Source organism: Podarcis raffonei, chromosome 1 (genome assembly GCF_027172205.1).
Source record: "Podarcis raffonei isolate rPodRaf1 chromosome 1, rPodRaf1.pri, whole genome shotgun sequence".
NCBI classification, from domain to species: Eukaryota; Metazoa; Chordata; class Lepidosauria; order Squamata; family Lacertidae; genus Podarcis; species Podarcis raffonei.
This window is the reverse complement of record NC_070602.1, coordinates 34,666,626-34,683,020: the sequence shown is the minus strand read 5'-3', so window position 1 is coordinate 34,683,020 and position 16,395 is coordinate 34,666,626. Positions and strand designations below refer to the sequence as shown.

Sequence of the window (16,395 nt, the reverse complement as noted above, 5' to 3'; positions counted from 1 at the left end):
TAATAATAATACCCTGCCCATCTGGCTGGGTTTCCCCAGCCACTCTGGATGACTCCCAACATAATAAAAAAGCGATAAAATATCAAACATTAAAAACTTCCCTAAACAAGGTTGCCTTCAGATGTCTTCTATAAGTCAGATAGTTGTTTATTTCCTTGACATCTGGTGGGAGGGCAGGTGCCACACTTCAGGTATACAGGGCCAAGGCCATTTAGGGCTTTAAGGGTCAGGCCCTGCTTTGAAACTTCCCATGAACATCTTGTTGGCTATCGTGAGAACAAGGTGCTGGACAAAATGGGCCCTGGGCTTGATCCAACAGGGTTGCTCTTATGATGCTATGTTCTTAAATGAGTTCTTAATTGATCACCTGAACATTCCTCTCTATTTTGCAAGCCGAAATTCTCACCTTAAAATGCAATGCTGCTCTTGTATCCAGTTACCCAGGACACATAAAGGGTTGCAAATTGTCCTTTAAAAAAAATCTTGCTAGAAAGGGAACAGTACAGCTGCAGACATAATAAGAGCTAATAGAGGTGAAGGGGAATAAAGGATAAGTTGTTGTTTAGGCTGTGTCCTTTTAAAAGCAAAATAGGTGAAAGCGAACTGGTATATTTATGTACTTTGCTTGTACCATAATGTAACCAAGCTCTGAACGTTGGATTTCTAAGTATTTGTCCTAAGGAATGGCAAATAAAATTAGAGCAACAGCACACAAGAACAAGGTCAAATAAATGACAGTGCTCAGTCTATTTGTGAAGCTATTCTGAAAGGGAACCAGGGTGCCAAATGTGCTTTATTTGAATAATAAAGAAGAATTAGATTCCCCTGATAACTTGGCCAAGGGCCAATAAATCATTGGAGGTTAAGGATGCTTTGCAACTGCTATGTAATTCCTTTGCTTTTCTGAAGCTTTGACAACTATGTCCCACCTGTTTTTTTTATGCAAATGAAGTTGAGGCTAGTATCTGCTTATTGCATTACTTTATGCTACATTTGGTTAAAATATATTTTCGCGGAAATGTTGGCATTTGCATTCTTTTTGTGTGCTCCAACCCAATTTCCTATTTTAAAATACAGTTTTTTGATGGAGATAGCTATCTAGTATATTTTTAAAGCCTCGTAATGAGAGCACTAAAACAAACAAACCCTACTACAGCCTTCTTTTTCTTTTTCTTTTTTTTGCAACACAGTAAATTTGAATGCCACACGCCAGAGTAATGAGTATTCATTAAATTAATCCACCAGTATTGATAGCTTTTCATAGACATTTGACCTCATTTAAGAATAAACATTAAATAAACATTATATAATTAAACATAAAATATGATTCTCTGTAGTCATATAGCTCCAAGGAAGATTTTTTTAAAAAAAAAAAAACAACAGCAACAAACAAACACAAAATTAAAGTATTTATTAGGCTTGGGGGGTGTTGTTTTTGTTGTTCGTTTAGCTGAAAAGAGAAAGGGGGAAACCCTTTTAAAATATAAATGCACTGAAGGATTGGGGGACCACAGAGAAAAGAGAAGTATCAAAATAATTCAGAAACAGTACAAGTTACAGTGGCACATTATCAATTTACAACATTTAAATTGATAAATGCTTGGTGGTGGAAGGCCTACAAGGGCACTTTGAAAAGCAAATAGCGACCTGGTGAAGAAATTGATTTCCCCCCCTGAAAATGACTGCATGATGCATCATTTGACTGCATGCTGTCCAAGTGCTTGACAGAGATAATCTTAGCAATCCCACGGGTGACCTTATCGTTCTCACCAGGGCAACTTTGTCTAGGTTCTGACTTTGTGCATGTCAAGGTTTCTCCAGGCAGGATCCTAAGGGGGGAAAAGTTCCTCTGTTCGATCCAGATATCGAACCACTCTTCAAGGCACCCTCCTCCGCTATCTCCCCCTCCCCCAGAAAGCAGGCTTGTTTCTTTTCTTCATAATTATGAATGAATGGAACAAGAGAATATATCTGCAGACACAGTATCTTTGCTGAAACCATTATTGTCTCTTCGGTATAGTTCAGCACAGATCTTAAAGGAGAAAAAGATACCTGCCATTAGAGGTTATCAGACACAGCTGAAAAGCTCCAAAGCATATTACAGTCTTCTGAGTAATAGAAATACGCCATCTGCCTTCGTTCGTTCTTATGCCCATAATTCCTTACAGTACCTCAGGTAGGATTCTGTTGTTGCGGCAGCACTCGGCTTGGTCGCTTAATCAGCCACCCCCTCTCACCTTCCCCCAATTAAAAGGTGCCTTTTCTCCCACAGTTTTAAGGCAACTGACGTACAAGTGACACAAGGCATAAGCATCAACATCTGCATAATTTGGCATAGGCAACCTGTAAACAACCTTCACTTTGTCCGTAATGTGATCCGAAACATTTTGCTTCTAAAGCAAAGTTACCGGTCATCCGTTCTCCATCGCACCTTGGCGCAGCTATATCAATCACTCAAATGCAGCGTCCGGTTTTGGTGGAGATTACCTTTTAAGAGTTAATCACTGTGTACTGTTTTGCTGCTTGTCAGATTTGCTGCAAATGCTATTCTCTTTTTTGATACCTCCCAAAGCTCATTACCCAGTGTCTTAGACACCTACAATTCACCATAGTCACCCACTTTTCCCTCCTTCTTTCATCCACAACATTAATTCTGAGTGAACAAGACGTGCTTCCCTGCTTTTGACAAGATTTGCTGCGGTCTCAAGCGACAAAAACCCAACACTCATTCCGGATTCAGAAAGTAGGATTTATAACAGCATTTTAATTTAATGTTGGATGTCGAACATATAAAGAGATCACAGTAGTACTAGAGCTGAAAATTGATGCCTTTTTTATTAGTGTCCTCTCAGAAGTGGGTGAGCCGCTGTTTGTGCAGTGGAGCACAGAGCACCACAGTCAGATGAATGAGGATATGCTATCTGCAAGGAATCATATTTCAAACCACTGCCTACTTCTATTGATGTGCTCAGAGTTGAAAGGTTATGCTAGTAAATGCCATCTGAATTCCCAGCATTCGGAATCTGTGGAATAATCCACTGGCTGTCACTTTGTAGCCAGTGCAAACACAACGCAGGTTGCTTGTTTTACTTTACTTTTATTTTATTTTATATTGGTAAACTCAAAATTAGCTTCTTGTGACTGATCGCATTGCCTTGCTTATTTTCCCTCTGTGTGTTTATATAGTGCCTGGAATATTGCTTTAAATGTTCTGCAGAATAGACAGAAATAGGTATGACTGAGGGAGCTAAGGGAATCCAGAATATTGTTTTACATGAGGCTCATGTCTTCCTTATTTGTTCTTTGGAACATATTTTACCAGCCATTGAGGCTGAAACACTGAAATCCTTTATGCAGAGGGGAGTCACTAGTTATAATGAATTGTGCAAATTCTTAGAGTAATAAAACACAGCCTTACAATGTTACCATTTGATGGCTGGAAACTATTTTCCTGTTCTGTAATAATTCCAGCTATGAAATGTTAGAAGGAAGGTGTTGCAAGGACATTTCCCCCCCTCCTGCTTCTTACACTTTCCCATAATAGGAAGAGAAGAAACGGAAATCTTACTAACAGCTTATTTTCTTCAGGAAAATATGTGTGTCTGTATGTCCCTGTGTTTGTTTTAAGGAAATGTGTTCTACGTGTCAGTCATGCATAGGTCTCAAGATATTTAAATGGAAGTAAGCTGCATTAGAAGCAGTGAGATTTACTTCTGTGTAAAGGTTGCAGCCCAGAACTCTGAACCTGATGGAACACAGGAGACAACACATTACTGTCCTTTGGGATGACAGGTGGGATATAAAGGTAAAGGTACCCCTTTACCTTTGTTGGGATATACCAACAAACAAATAAACAAATAATTGTGCTTCCTATGTGGCTGAAAGTGTGGCTTACTTCTCTGCCACTAGCCATCCAGCAGAGTGTTTTTGAGTGGTGAATAAGCTCATCCGGCAGCCAAGAGCATTGCTCTAATATAGCGGTTCTCAAACTTTTTTTCTCTGAGCCACACTTTCAGAATAAAAAATCGTGCCACACCGATTTTTTTTATTGATAAGAAATACAGAGGAAAACACAAAGAAACAACTCCTTGCAGTGCCTGATTTATAACATAGAACCCAACTATTTAATGAAAAATTAGTTTGATACTACAAAATACCATACCATGATGGAATGTTTAAATGTTTCTTTGATTGTCCTTGAATTTTCCTGACACTCTTGCCCATCTTCTCATGCCACACCAGTGTGGCGTGCCACACCCTTTGGGAACCACTGCTCTAATAAACCAAATATAAGAGGGTATAGCCTTATTTGTTGCTTTTTGTGCTAGTAGCCTCAGATTCAGTCTCCTTGTTTGAAAATTACTGCATTCTTCCACACTGGGGCTTTGTTCAGTACTATTGAAAAGGAGAGGCTTTAAGTATATGCAGTAATCCTCACCACGATACTGTGACTCCAGAAACTGTATCGCATCCCCTCTTAACCTAATGGGTAAATTCTGTCAGGAGTTCAGCCTTGAAAATAACTTTTTTTAACTAACCCAAGAAATGTTATTCATTTGAGTCTGAGCTTTTCAGGACCTTAACCTTTGAACCCATTTTGAATGTCAGGACTCAATTATAGAAATATGACCTCATCAGAATATGAGCAGAGTGACTTTCATTAACCAGCCTCCATATTTTGGGGATCAGGAAGAAGAAGGGGATCAGATTCAAAAAAAGTGACTTAATACAAAATAATATACCATTAATCATTCTGCAATGAATTCCAAATCACTTAGACTGGAACACGCCTTGCCTCTGTCCTGTCCAAGTTACAGATCAAACAAATTAATGCAATCCAATGAAGGCTCTGTCTAACACAGAACAGAATAACTGGTCTTCAGTGGGAGATGTAAAATATACAGTCCTATAAACATAAACAGTATATAAATATAAATATATGGCTACAAAAAGAAGCATTCTGTAGAAACAAACCAGAATCCCATACTACATGCAAGGCGGTAGAAATATAGAAGACTTCTCAAGCTACCTATCCCATAACTGAGCATGCTCACACCCGGCTTTTTGCTCTTTGATATATAACATGCAGTCATTGTAATGATCTCAGGCAGGCAAGCAAGCCCCGATAAGAATTAACGACTCTCTGGCAGTTTTGTGCTTCATTTATTTACAAATTACATCCAGAGCGCAGCTCCGAGCCTGCCGCCCTTTGCTACGAGTTGGTCACTCTGAGTCTCCGCCCCTATCGCAATACATAGGGCGCCAAATTCCAGTCCTTCATCTCTTGCACTTCTGTAGCATCTTAACCCTTTCAGCTCTTCTGGTTCTGGGAGAAGGTGGGTGAACTCCCCTCCCCTGCTTTCAAAGAACACTTCCTCTGAACGCTGTTTCCCTCCTGGTTGCACAGCAACCCCCTCAATGTCTTCTATCTCCTCCCCTCCCTCTGCCTGTGATCTCTCCGAGTCTGGGAACTCTCAATAAAGGGGGGCTGGACTAACCCACTCCTGCCCTGTTTGTGGCTGCAATCTCTCACTTCCGGAGTCAGACTCTGGCTCTCTTTGTACTGGCAATCCTTCACCTCCAGAGTCAGACTCTTCCCAGGCGTTCGATTTAGCCATGTCCCTGACAGTCCGTGGCAAAACCCAGTGGTCCCACTAGTTCAGGAGCTTAACTTCCATTGCCTCCTTTCAGCCCCACTATCAGCACTAGGAAGGCAGCAATCCTAAGGGTTGGGACTAACTATGGAGATCAAAGGGAATTTGTTGAAGCTTTTAGTTAGAAGCCTGGGGCTGACAGAGAACAGAACGCCCAAAATAATGAATCCCCCCCCCCAATATGACTCTCTCTACGAAGTTCTCCTCTCAACTCCTTCTGCTGGAGTCTGAAAAACAGGTGTCATTCAGTAGGAAAGTTAATGTAGTGGTTGACATAATACTCTTTAATTACATTCTACTTATTTCTTATTGGGGCAGGTCAGGGGACAAAGCTTCATAGCCCCAAAGAGGGAATTTATTGAACTTGATGTTAATGGATCCCAAATAAAGATAATAGATATGCTTCTGTTGAGCAGTCTTAGCATGAGGTTGGAACAGTGGCTCCCATTCCCCCCGCCCCCCAAATTGTTGAGGATCTTAGCAGAGCACTTAATGATTTCTTAAAATATTTTTTTTGCTGCTTTCTGTAGCAATTGTAATGCCCTGTGTTGGGTACTATATGCTTTTTAATCATATTTTTATTGCTGCTTTTATTTCTTCCATTTTATTTTACTGTATCACAATTTGAACTCTATGGAGTTCAGATTGTAAGTGTTCTTCACAGTGGACCTGTTGGTCTATGGACCACTGTTTGGGAACCCCTGCGTTAGAATTATAGTGTCCTTTATAGGAAATTCACATTATCTTCTTCCAGCTTTCTAATTGTGAGGTTGTTTGCCGCATTATTTATTTTATCATTTATTATATTTATATCTTATCTTTCTTCCATTGAGCTCAAAATGACTTACATGGTCTTCCCAGGTAATTTGAAGGCAGTCTTCATTTCAGCAACGTTTTCCATCATACAGCTTATGACTCAGCCTCAATGGTAAAATCACTTCTACTTATGAAGAAATCATGGCTGGCCATGTAACGGTATTGGATTCCTCGAGAGTTGGCTTTCCCACTTGCAAAGTTCACCAGTTGAGACTGTCTAATAGGGAACAGAAAACTTGTGGGAACTGTTCACAAGATGCTCCCCTCACCGAAATGTATCTCACCATGCAATAATAATCTCATGGAAAGAAAAAAGGAACAATGCTATGAACTGGTGTGTGCCAGATATAAGAAAGTGCTGTTGCTGTCCGAACAACTATGCTGTCATATTTGGAGTGACACTGAAAAACATGGGTTTCTGCAATAAACTCATGGTGCAAGATAAATTGTTAGGAGTGATTTTGTGAACTGCTTCCCCCATAACCAGCCACAGGAGTATTGGTATGCCAAGCATGTGGAATGGGAGAGCAATCTTTCCAATTAGCTACAAATTGGGGAAGCTTACAGAATCAAGGGTGGTGACTATGAAAAGAGACTATTATGAATTAATTTTATTACAATCATTTTTTTAACATACCTACTGCTATCTCTTGGATTTTTTTGGCCACATCTTATAAAAACTGAAGTCGCACTTCCACATACAGACACACATATTTCAACTGTATTCCTGACAAATTGGACCCAAGTTTGTGAGTCTTCACATTAAAAATTTGTGTCACAATAAATGTGAGTCTTCAGGTGCCAGCAGAGTCCATATTTTAATGCAACGGACTAACATGACAACCCATCTGGAATGTGCCTGTCTGAAGATGTTATGACACAGGGCACACTCTTAGTATTACTGCATGAAGAACCCTTTCAGACTGGAAAGTCTTCAGCTTCCCAGAAGGTAATATGCAAGTTCATTTAAAAGAATGGATGGAATTCAGAAGAAATTATGTGAAATAAAAACATACTTTTTACAACCCGCTAATTAAAATTGACATTAGTAGGTTACAGGAGACTAAGGAAAGGACAGTGCCATTTTAATATTTGAAAACCTTTTCACTTCAGCAGAAAAGTAAATCACGTAATTACTGAGATTCTTTAGCTGTTTAATAAAAACACAGGCCTGCAACCTTTGGTAGCATGCAGAGAATTTAAAGGGTTGAGCTGAAGAGACTTCTAAAATGTCATAACAGCACTTTAGTAAGAGGTGATAGCCTGTTATTATCTAGGATGCACAGAGAGGTACTCAAGTAGTTTTAAAAAGTAATTAAAAATAAATGCAGATTTTTGAGCAATATATGTTTGTGCTTTCTTTAAAAATATTTTATTATAAACATTATATTACAAACACGCAATAAGAGAACATGAAAAAATGGAAACAAATATTGCTGCAAATTCATGCGTTGTTTGTGTAAAACGTAAATTTGAACAAGTATTTCCTGTTAATATATGTAGCATATAATCCTACATTCATAAATACATTTTTATTCTTATAATATTGACAGCCTCTTCATACACATTACTGCATCCATTGATTTTTTTCCAGTTCCCAAAAAGCTATGAATAGTTGCCATTTCTTTGTAAGCGTCTAGATAGCCTTTCCCCTTCCCAAACACACACACATAATTGCTGTGATCTTGTGCATCAACATTATTGTTGTCAATTCTCAAACCCAATTTTTCAATTTTTGCTGCTATCCTTTATATTAACATCAACACCTGTGCCACAGCTCATAAGCATTTACATACAAAGAGCATAACAGAATAATCATATAAAAATAAGCATTATCATTATCATTTTTATGGCTTCTCTTTCAAATAAAATGCTGCCTGCCTTAGTGTCGTCCAATCGCTAATTCTCTGTTGGTGCACTTATAATGTTTCAGAATGACTGAAAATTGCCTTTTCCTCTTCTTGCAGACTGAGTTAACCCAAATTTGGTCCTGGGCTTCCTTAGTCCAGTGCTGGCCACTTTAGTAAGCTGTACAACAAGTTCAGGAAGGTTTTTATTTTATTTTTGGTTTTAACCTTCAAAGGAATTTAGTTGAGCAGATGCTACACTGAACTAGTCAGAGTAGAAAGGAAATGATATGGCTTTTAAAGGGCACATCTAGCATATCTACTGGGCTAAAGTAATTCTGGCAATGCTTCAAAGGATATAACTTTTGATGGTAAAGTAGGTAGGCTACGGAATGAAATCACATATGGCAAGCTGTCAAATTCTTCCTACACTTTCAGTACATTTATATAAGTGCAAATGGATGCTGCTTAGATGGATTTCCTAGCAATTTCCTGCTAAAGATTATCTGATATTATTTGACTAAATTATGTGTGTAAAAGCTGGGGACAACTTTTATGATCAAATATTTTGAAATTAGTTTTCCTTTTTGGCAGATTATCTGAAATATGAACTGCAATTATATTAGCACTTGGATGTGAAGGACTTTTAAGGTAGCAATTATATGAAAGCAAGAGAACTGAATTGTTGTATATCAACTTGAAGAGAACATTTTCACAGGTCAATTGTGTCAATAGCAGATCCTTCTCATAGGTACCTCATTCTTAACCTTTTGTTTCTTATTCATTCTAAAGATATATTGTTTGAACTTTAATGAGGATGTCGCTGATTAGACATTCTGAAGGGAGTTTCATGCTTTATAATCTATTGGTATTTTATCTTATGAGGTGTGCTAGTTAAACATCCAAGTATCAAATGTTGACAAGAAACTACCATTCTGTTTATAATTGACAGGAAGATAAACTGGTTACAGGAAATGGGAAACCTTCAAATAACATTAATTAATGTTTATTTATCTATCTATCATCTATCTATCTATCTATCTATCTATCTATCTATCATCTATCTATATCTTTATCTATCTTAATGTTATCTATATAAAAACTTAACAAGCCTTACTTATCAAGGACATGGAAATGCTTGATCCCTTCTTAATTTATGAATACATTAAATACATTATTACATAATACATTATGTATTTAATACATTAAAATCATAGAATTGTAGACTTGGAAGTGATCCCGAGTGTCATCTAGCCCAACCCCCAGCAATGCAGGAATCTCAGCTAAAGCATCAGACTCTGGAGATCTGAATTCATTTAAAATAGCTAGGTGTTCCCTTACCACCTCTTTTCCTATACTAGGCTGCAGCTCTTTCCTTGCATCATTTATTCTGATATCGCCAGGTTAGGCACTGCTTTCATTTTGGCAAAGACAGAAGCAAAGTAGATTTTGAGCAGTTCCATCTTCTTTCTGATAAGGTAAAGGAACCCTGACAGTTAAGTCCAGTCACGAATGACTCTGGGATTGTGGCGCTCGTCTTGCTTTACTGACTGAGGGAGCCAACGTTTGTCCGCAGACAGTTTTTCTGGGTCATGTGGCCAGCATAACTAAGCCGCTTCTGGCGAAAACAGAGCAGTGCACAGAAACGCCATTTACCTTCCCGCCGGAGCGGTACCTATTTATCTGCTTGCACTTTGACGTGCTTTCAGACTGCTAGGTTGGCAGGAGCTGGGACCGAGCAACGGGAACTCACCCCGTCGCAGGGATTCGAACCGCCGACTTTCCAATCAGCAAGCCCTAGGCTCTGTGGTTTAGACCACAGTGCCACCCGCGTCCCTCTTTTTTCTGATACCCAGTAGCATTTCTCCATCTTCTCCATGCAAGGGACTTGCTTGTTCTTCTTCTTGCTTTGAACATAGCAGAGGAAAAATTATTATTATTATTATTATTATTATCTCTTGCAATCCTGAGTTCATTCTGCGCTTTGGCCCACCTGACTTTCTCTCTGCAATTGTTGCTTACCTGGGTATACTCTTTCTCAGTGATTTTCCCCTGGCAGAATACTCAACAGTACGCAGTAGCAGCAAACCTCCCCACCCCCCTCAAATCAAATCTTGTGATATGGTGGGAAGAACAAGCAAGCAACCATGGCTAAAAGAGACGGTGGCAAGGAAAAGGAAGCCCTTGTTCAGCGCAGCAGTTGCTGCTCTCAGTCAACAGGTTGCACCGTTCTCCAGGTGATCACGAGTGCACTTCTCTTTCGTCTCTGCTTGCTCTTTTCATGTCTGTGGGAAAGGGGAGGGAATGGGGAGGGAAAGAGAGAAGGGGAAGGAGGCAGCATATGGTGGCCTTAGACTAGAATCCTAGCTTTCCAGGGAAGGCAGCTAAAGGACCTTAGGAAGCAGTCGATAAGTGCTTGTCCATTGGCAGAGAGGAAGGTCCACTGGCAGGACAGATTTCTCACTGCAGGTCCTCCAGGACACTGGAAGAAATATTTGATGACATATATATTCTGCTGGCAATAGTCCAATAGTGGTGCATGTTGGTGGTGCATGTGGATCCTCCCAACCAGTGTTAGAAACTGAGATATGAAAGTAAGGAGCTAAATGGCACCTTCAGCCTAGGTTATGGGAGCAGCAACTGAATGTCAGCACACAGATTTTTTATAACAAGAATACAAAGCTGAAAATGATTGAACTGAATCCAAAACCTTCATGTTCATTTTTCCCACGGTCTAGTCGTCATTTGAAGTCTTCAAAAAACGAAGCCATGCTTCCCCTGCCCGCCCCCCTAATATTCTTAAGAAGGTCCCTTCTGCAGTCTTCAGAGAGCGGCTGGAAGTGGGGAGGCAGAAAAAGGTCCTCCTTTCCTTCCACTCTGCAGACAAGCCCTGGATTCTCCCTACACCCCCTTTCCTTCATATAAATATATCTTTTTGGCACCACAATTAACACATGTTAAAGGTCTGTACAACTGATGGGAGAGACACCCACCTTGAGTGTCCAGTTCGCAAACCTAAGACTTAAGGGTCCTTCAATGATCCGGCTCCAAAATTTATTGTTATTTTCAGCATCCCTATTTAAGCACTCCTTAAACCATCATAACTAACTGGCTAGTATATTTCAAATTAAAAGCACATCATACATTAAAAGTACATTAAACAAGGCAACTAAAACCTAAACAAAACATGTTGGGTTTAAAAGAAAAGAAAGAAGTTTTCAGGTCCCCAATCCATGCACGTTTTACTTGGGAGGAAGCCCCATTGAACTTGGTTGGGATTTACTTCCGAGTAACAGCAGCAATTTTAATCTGAAATCTCAGGCGTAGTACTGTGTCCAGAGCTCAGAAAGTGCTTGCGTTTATGAAATTCCCTGTCCCTAAAACAATGGGAATTTTGAATGCTGCTTCCAACCCCCTTCCTTCCTTTAACATGACCACAGAAATCACCCAACACTACATTGGCATAAAAAGGTAAAGGTACCCCTGCCCATACGGGCCAGTCTTGCCAGACTCTAGGGTTGTGCGCTCATCTCACTCTAGAGGCCGGGAGCCAGCGCTGTCCACAGACACTTCCGGGTCACGTGGCCAGCGTGACAAGCTGCATCTGGCGAGCCAGCGCAGCACACGGAACGCCATTTACCTTCCCGCTGGTAAGCGGTCCCTATTTATCTACTTGCACCCGGGGGTGCTTTCGAACTGCTAGGTGGGCAGGCGCTGGGACCGAGCGACGGGAGTGCACCCCGCTGCGGGGATTCGAACCGCCGACCTTTTGATCGGCAAGTCCTAGGCGCTGAGGCTTTTACCCACAGCGCCACCTACATTGGCATAGTGGAGTCTTATTGCAGTCAGTAGGAGTGAAGAAGAGGGGCGGGGAGCTGTCCCCTCACCTCTTGCCCTGGCTCCAACAAAATGGTAGGGCAATGGATGTGGCAATTGCTCCTCCACCAGATCTCTCTTTCCCACCTCAAGTGAATGTAAGGTAGGACTGCTCTCTTCATTTTATCCCATCAGTTTTATTCAGCATAGTGAGAGGAGAGAAATAAATTATTATATAACATAAAACAACAATATCCTTTTGTGACATTTCTTGGGCATGTCTGAATGGCATGTGCATAAGAATCCCTATATGTGCAAATTCTAATGTGCTAAAATGACAATATCTAGTATCGAAGGAAACTTGGTGTTGTTGTAAGACCAAGTTTCTTACATTATGTATTTCAGATGAAACATTTTTATAGCTAGACATGAATTCATAGAACAGATTGTTTTATTATATTTCATTGTAAATTTTTCAACCCTTTCAGTTGGTGGAACATTCTCCCAGAATGCAGGTTTTGTACTGATATGATGTTTCCTTGCTTTGGGCATGGCCTGCCCCTACTACTGACTGTAATTTACTTTTTGGTCTCTGTCGCCTTGAGCCTGCCTTCTGACTAGTTTGTTGAATGATGTGCTAATCCATTATATTTTTTAGACAAGTGTATCGACCAGTATAAACAGACTGGAGGGCACAAACCTAAATGAAAGCTATACTTCCTTGAAACATTTAAAAAGCTCCTGCAGTGGTGGCAGCATAAAATAACTTTTCCCCCTTAAGTTTAGGGGGGGGGGGGAAATCTCTCTATATAAAATAGAAATGGTGCAGGGAGGTGGGGAATGTTGAACATAAACCAGACATTATTCACAAAAGCATATTTAGGTATTCTGTGTTGGATTAAGACATTAGGTTACAACAGTTTATATGGTAGACTTACTACAATTTAGCGACATGAGCTAGACCAAAGAAGGAAGGAGAGTATTTGGAACCCATTTCATTATTTAGGCATTGAGGTTGACAATTTTTTATCTTTTTTATTCTTCTGTGCTCTTTAGCAGGGTTTTACAAACATTTCACCTTTTTTTCTGAGTTACATCCAGACTTAGGCATGCTTTCAATTTACCCTCTGAACTTAATGGGACTAAGATAATGGGACTAAGATAATAGTGACAATAATCATCATTACTGTGCAATCCTAATCTCCATAGGAGCTAACTCCTAGGGCCGTGGGGGCATCGGCCCCCACAATAAAATATTTGAAGGGACCAGGCCCTCACAAAGTTGATGGGCATGGTGTGTGTGCACTGTGTGTGCACTGAATCATGTGATCAGTTATGCAGGTTGGGGCTTACCTGCGCCCCCACAATATCTTATTCAAGTTGGCACCCCTGCTAATCTCTCATCCATGCCTTCGGAGGGGTTTAGGATACAGTTGCGGTGACCTTCTGCTGGGGGTAAGAGGTCGACTGCTGCAGAAGCCCCTGCCGTACTCCACAGGCTGGGAAGCTACCAGTACCAGCAGTCTGTGGAATTTTTGAGTTGGGACATGGGCGATTTCCACAAGAGGCCCAATTCTCAGGCCCCCAAGCAGCACCAGCAAAAAAATAAGTGGGAAAAAGACTGGGGCTTATGGTGCTCCAATTGTTCCACTGTTCTGTTCTGCCCTGCTCTTCCCTCATCGTGGCTTATAATCATTCTGCCATTTAAGTCCCATTTATTTCGACACCTGTTCTCTAAGCTCGAGACTAAGAGCGAACTCCTGAGCAATCTCTGCATCCACCCATGATGGCAACAGCAGCAGAAGGGCGGGCAAGACAGTTGGACCAGATCCTACAGTCATGTTCAACCAATGTTTCCAAAGATTGGGCTGCCCAACAGCAGTGACGTTGACTTGGGGTTCAGGGCCCCTCCCCACCCATTTTGTTTCGTTTTTTCCACTGGCAGGGAAACTGCACAGCTGGCAGAAGCCCAGCTCAGTCACCTGCGGTGAGTGGAGGGATACCTCAGTTTAATCTAAACCTCACACAGCCTGGTATAATGGGGTGTTGCATTGCTTTGGCCATATAAATCCAATCTATTATATGTTGTTAACCTGTACTGTGTTTTAAGGTGCCCTAGAAACAATGCATTTTTTTTCTGTCACAGAATAACACAACTACCCCTCTCTAAATCTATGCCATTTTCATGGCACTGTAAAGAGGATACTGAAACAACTAAAGCTATAGCTAGCAGGGAAAATGGCTTTACAAAGTACAGAAAACATGGGAAGAATTCAAGCCTACTCTATGGAGTTACATCGTATTTGTGGACTGTACTGAGGCTGTGTTCACAATGGCGAAGTTATCTTGAGTAAATAATTCTTGAGGCAAAAGTGAGGGCAATGTACTTTTTCAGTTTCTTCAACTATAGCAACCAAATCAGGCTCTAAACTGTCATAAAGTGAATTAAAATTGCAATTGCTACAGAAGCATTTAAGCATTACATTCAAATCTACTCTGAGCACACAAACAGTACTATTGGGTGGGTGGTGGGGAAAATCAATTACGTTTACAACAGTAAGAAATTGTAGTGATCCCAGGATAATAGCAATAGTATGGTTGTTCTTTTCCTTCCTTTCTGCTTGTGTGTGTGTGTGTGTGTCTGTCTGTCTGTCTGTCTGTCAATAGATATATGCTAATTTAAAATGTGATGATTTATGTGTGTCACACACAGAGAGAGATAATCACATTTAGAATAGTTAATATATAAAGTATGAGCACTTTTCATGACTTTAGTATGCCATGCATGCAAAATTTATCCACATGTTCTTTAAAACGGAGTAGAAATGCAATATATATTTTTGTGCCATGAGGTTGGCAGCTGTGGGCTCAATGTGGTCCACTCAAGTGTTCGATGCCCTATGCACATACCATTATTATTATGAAACATAAGACCCCTTCTCACTCCTACAGAGGCACATATTGGTGCTAAATGTGTGGACCAGGTCTATGGGTTGGGCCACCTTGGGGGTAGTTTCACGCCCTGTAGCTGGTCAGTCAAATCCTGGTTATTTTAGAGGATGGCAGTCAGGAACAGACCAGAGGGGAGTCTGCATTGCTTCAATCCACACCTGGGGTATAAATAAATGTCCAATCCAGGAGAAAGCCTCGTTTCCTGTTCATTTATTTGCTAACAGGTCCTTTTGTGTGGACTCCACGCTCCCATCCCACCCCCACAAGTGTCCTTAGGATGTTGGCCACATAGGCCAAGCCACCATAAAACTGCATACTAGCCATCCTACCAGATTAGTTTAGTATCATTATTTTGTCCTTTATCTGAGGACAAAAACTTTGTCAGTTTCATATCAGAAGTCAAGTTGATAGTAACATCTTGGTCATGATATCCCTGCCTGCTTCAGTGGTTCCAGCCTGTTTGTGAAAGCTGCAGTCTTACTGTTGCTGTTTAGTCGTTTAGTTGTGTCCGACTCATGTTCGTGACCCCATGGACCAGAGCACGCCAGGCACTCCTGTCTTCCACTGTCTCCCGCAGTTTGGTCAAACTCATGCTGGTAGCTCCGAGAACACTGTCCAATCATCTTGTCCTCTGTCATCCCCTTCTCCTTGTGCCCTCCATCTTTCCCAACATCAGGCTCTTTTCCAGGGAGTCTTCTCTTCTCATGAGGTGGCCAAAGTATTGGAGCCTCAGCTTCAGGATCTGTCCTTCCAGTGAGCACTCAGGGCTGATTTCCTTCAGAATGGATAGGTTTGATCTTCTTGCAGTCCATGGGTCTCTCAAGAGTCTCCTCCAGCACCATAATTCAAAAGCAGTCTTACTAGCCACAGCTAATAAAGTTGTGGTCTGTTGGTAGCCAGCTTCATGTGTGTGTCCCATTCTTCTCTTCACACCCCCATTCTACACCACAACCACAGAGAATAAAAATTTCCTGTGTAATAAATGCAACAGAATAAAATTATCCTTAATATATATACGCCCCCCTATTGCTTTTAAATTTTATAAAAGAAATGTGCTTTGGTATTTTTTCCCCTTCCAGTTTTCTTTTCTCTTTCTGCACTTTGTTTGTATGGACATGGGTCAGATGGCAGATTCTTTTAAGCACCCCAGTTTTGGGGGAGTTATTCCCAGGAAAGTGTGGCTACATGTAGGAATAGCTTGTTTGTATGCTATAATTCTCCATGCAGTTCCACTCTCATGAACGACCATGGATAGACCACAGAGTCTTTTAGTAACATGCTATTCGGCCATCACATTTAAAACAGGTGAA

At 40.8% G+C, this 16,395-nt stretch overlaps 1 protein-coding gene and 1 long non-coding RNA gene across 13 annotated transcripts in view; one reads left to right on the top strand and one right to left on the bottom strand.

The window, feature by feature from the left end:
- Positions 1-16,395, top strand: part of NPAS3 (neuronal PAS domain protein 3) — a 613,307-nt gene that overhangs the window by 415,031 nt on the left and 181,881 nt on the right. The window lies entirely within an intron of this gene.
- On the bottom strand, positions 1,382-6,609 carry LOC128410028 (uncharacterized). The gene is made up of 2 exons (XR_008329372.1): positions 6,503-6,609; positions 1,382-2,032 (listed from the first exon to the last, which is right to left on the bottom strand). It is a non-coding gene; the product is annotated as an uncharacterized LOC128410028 (long non-coding RNA).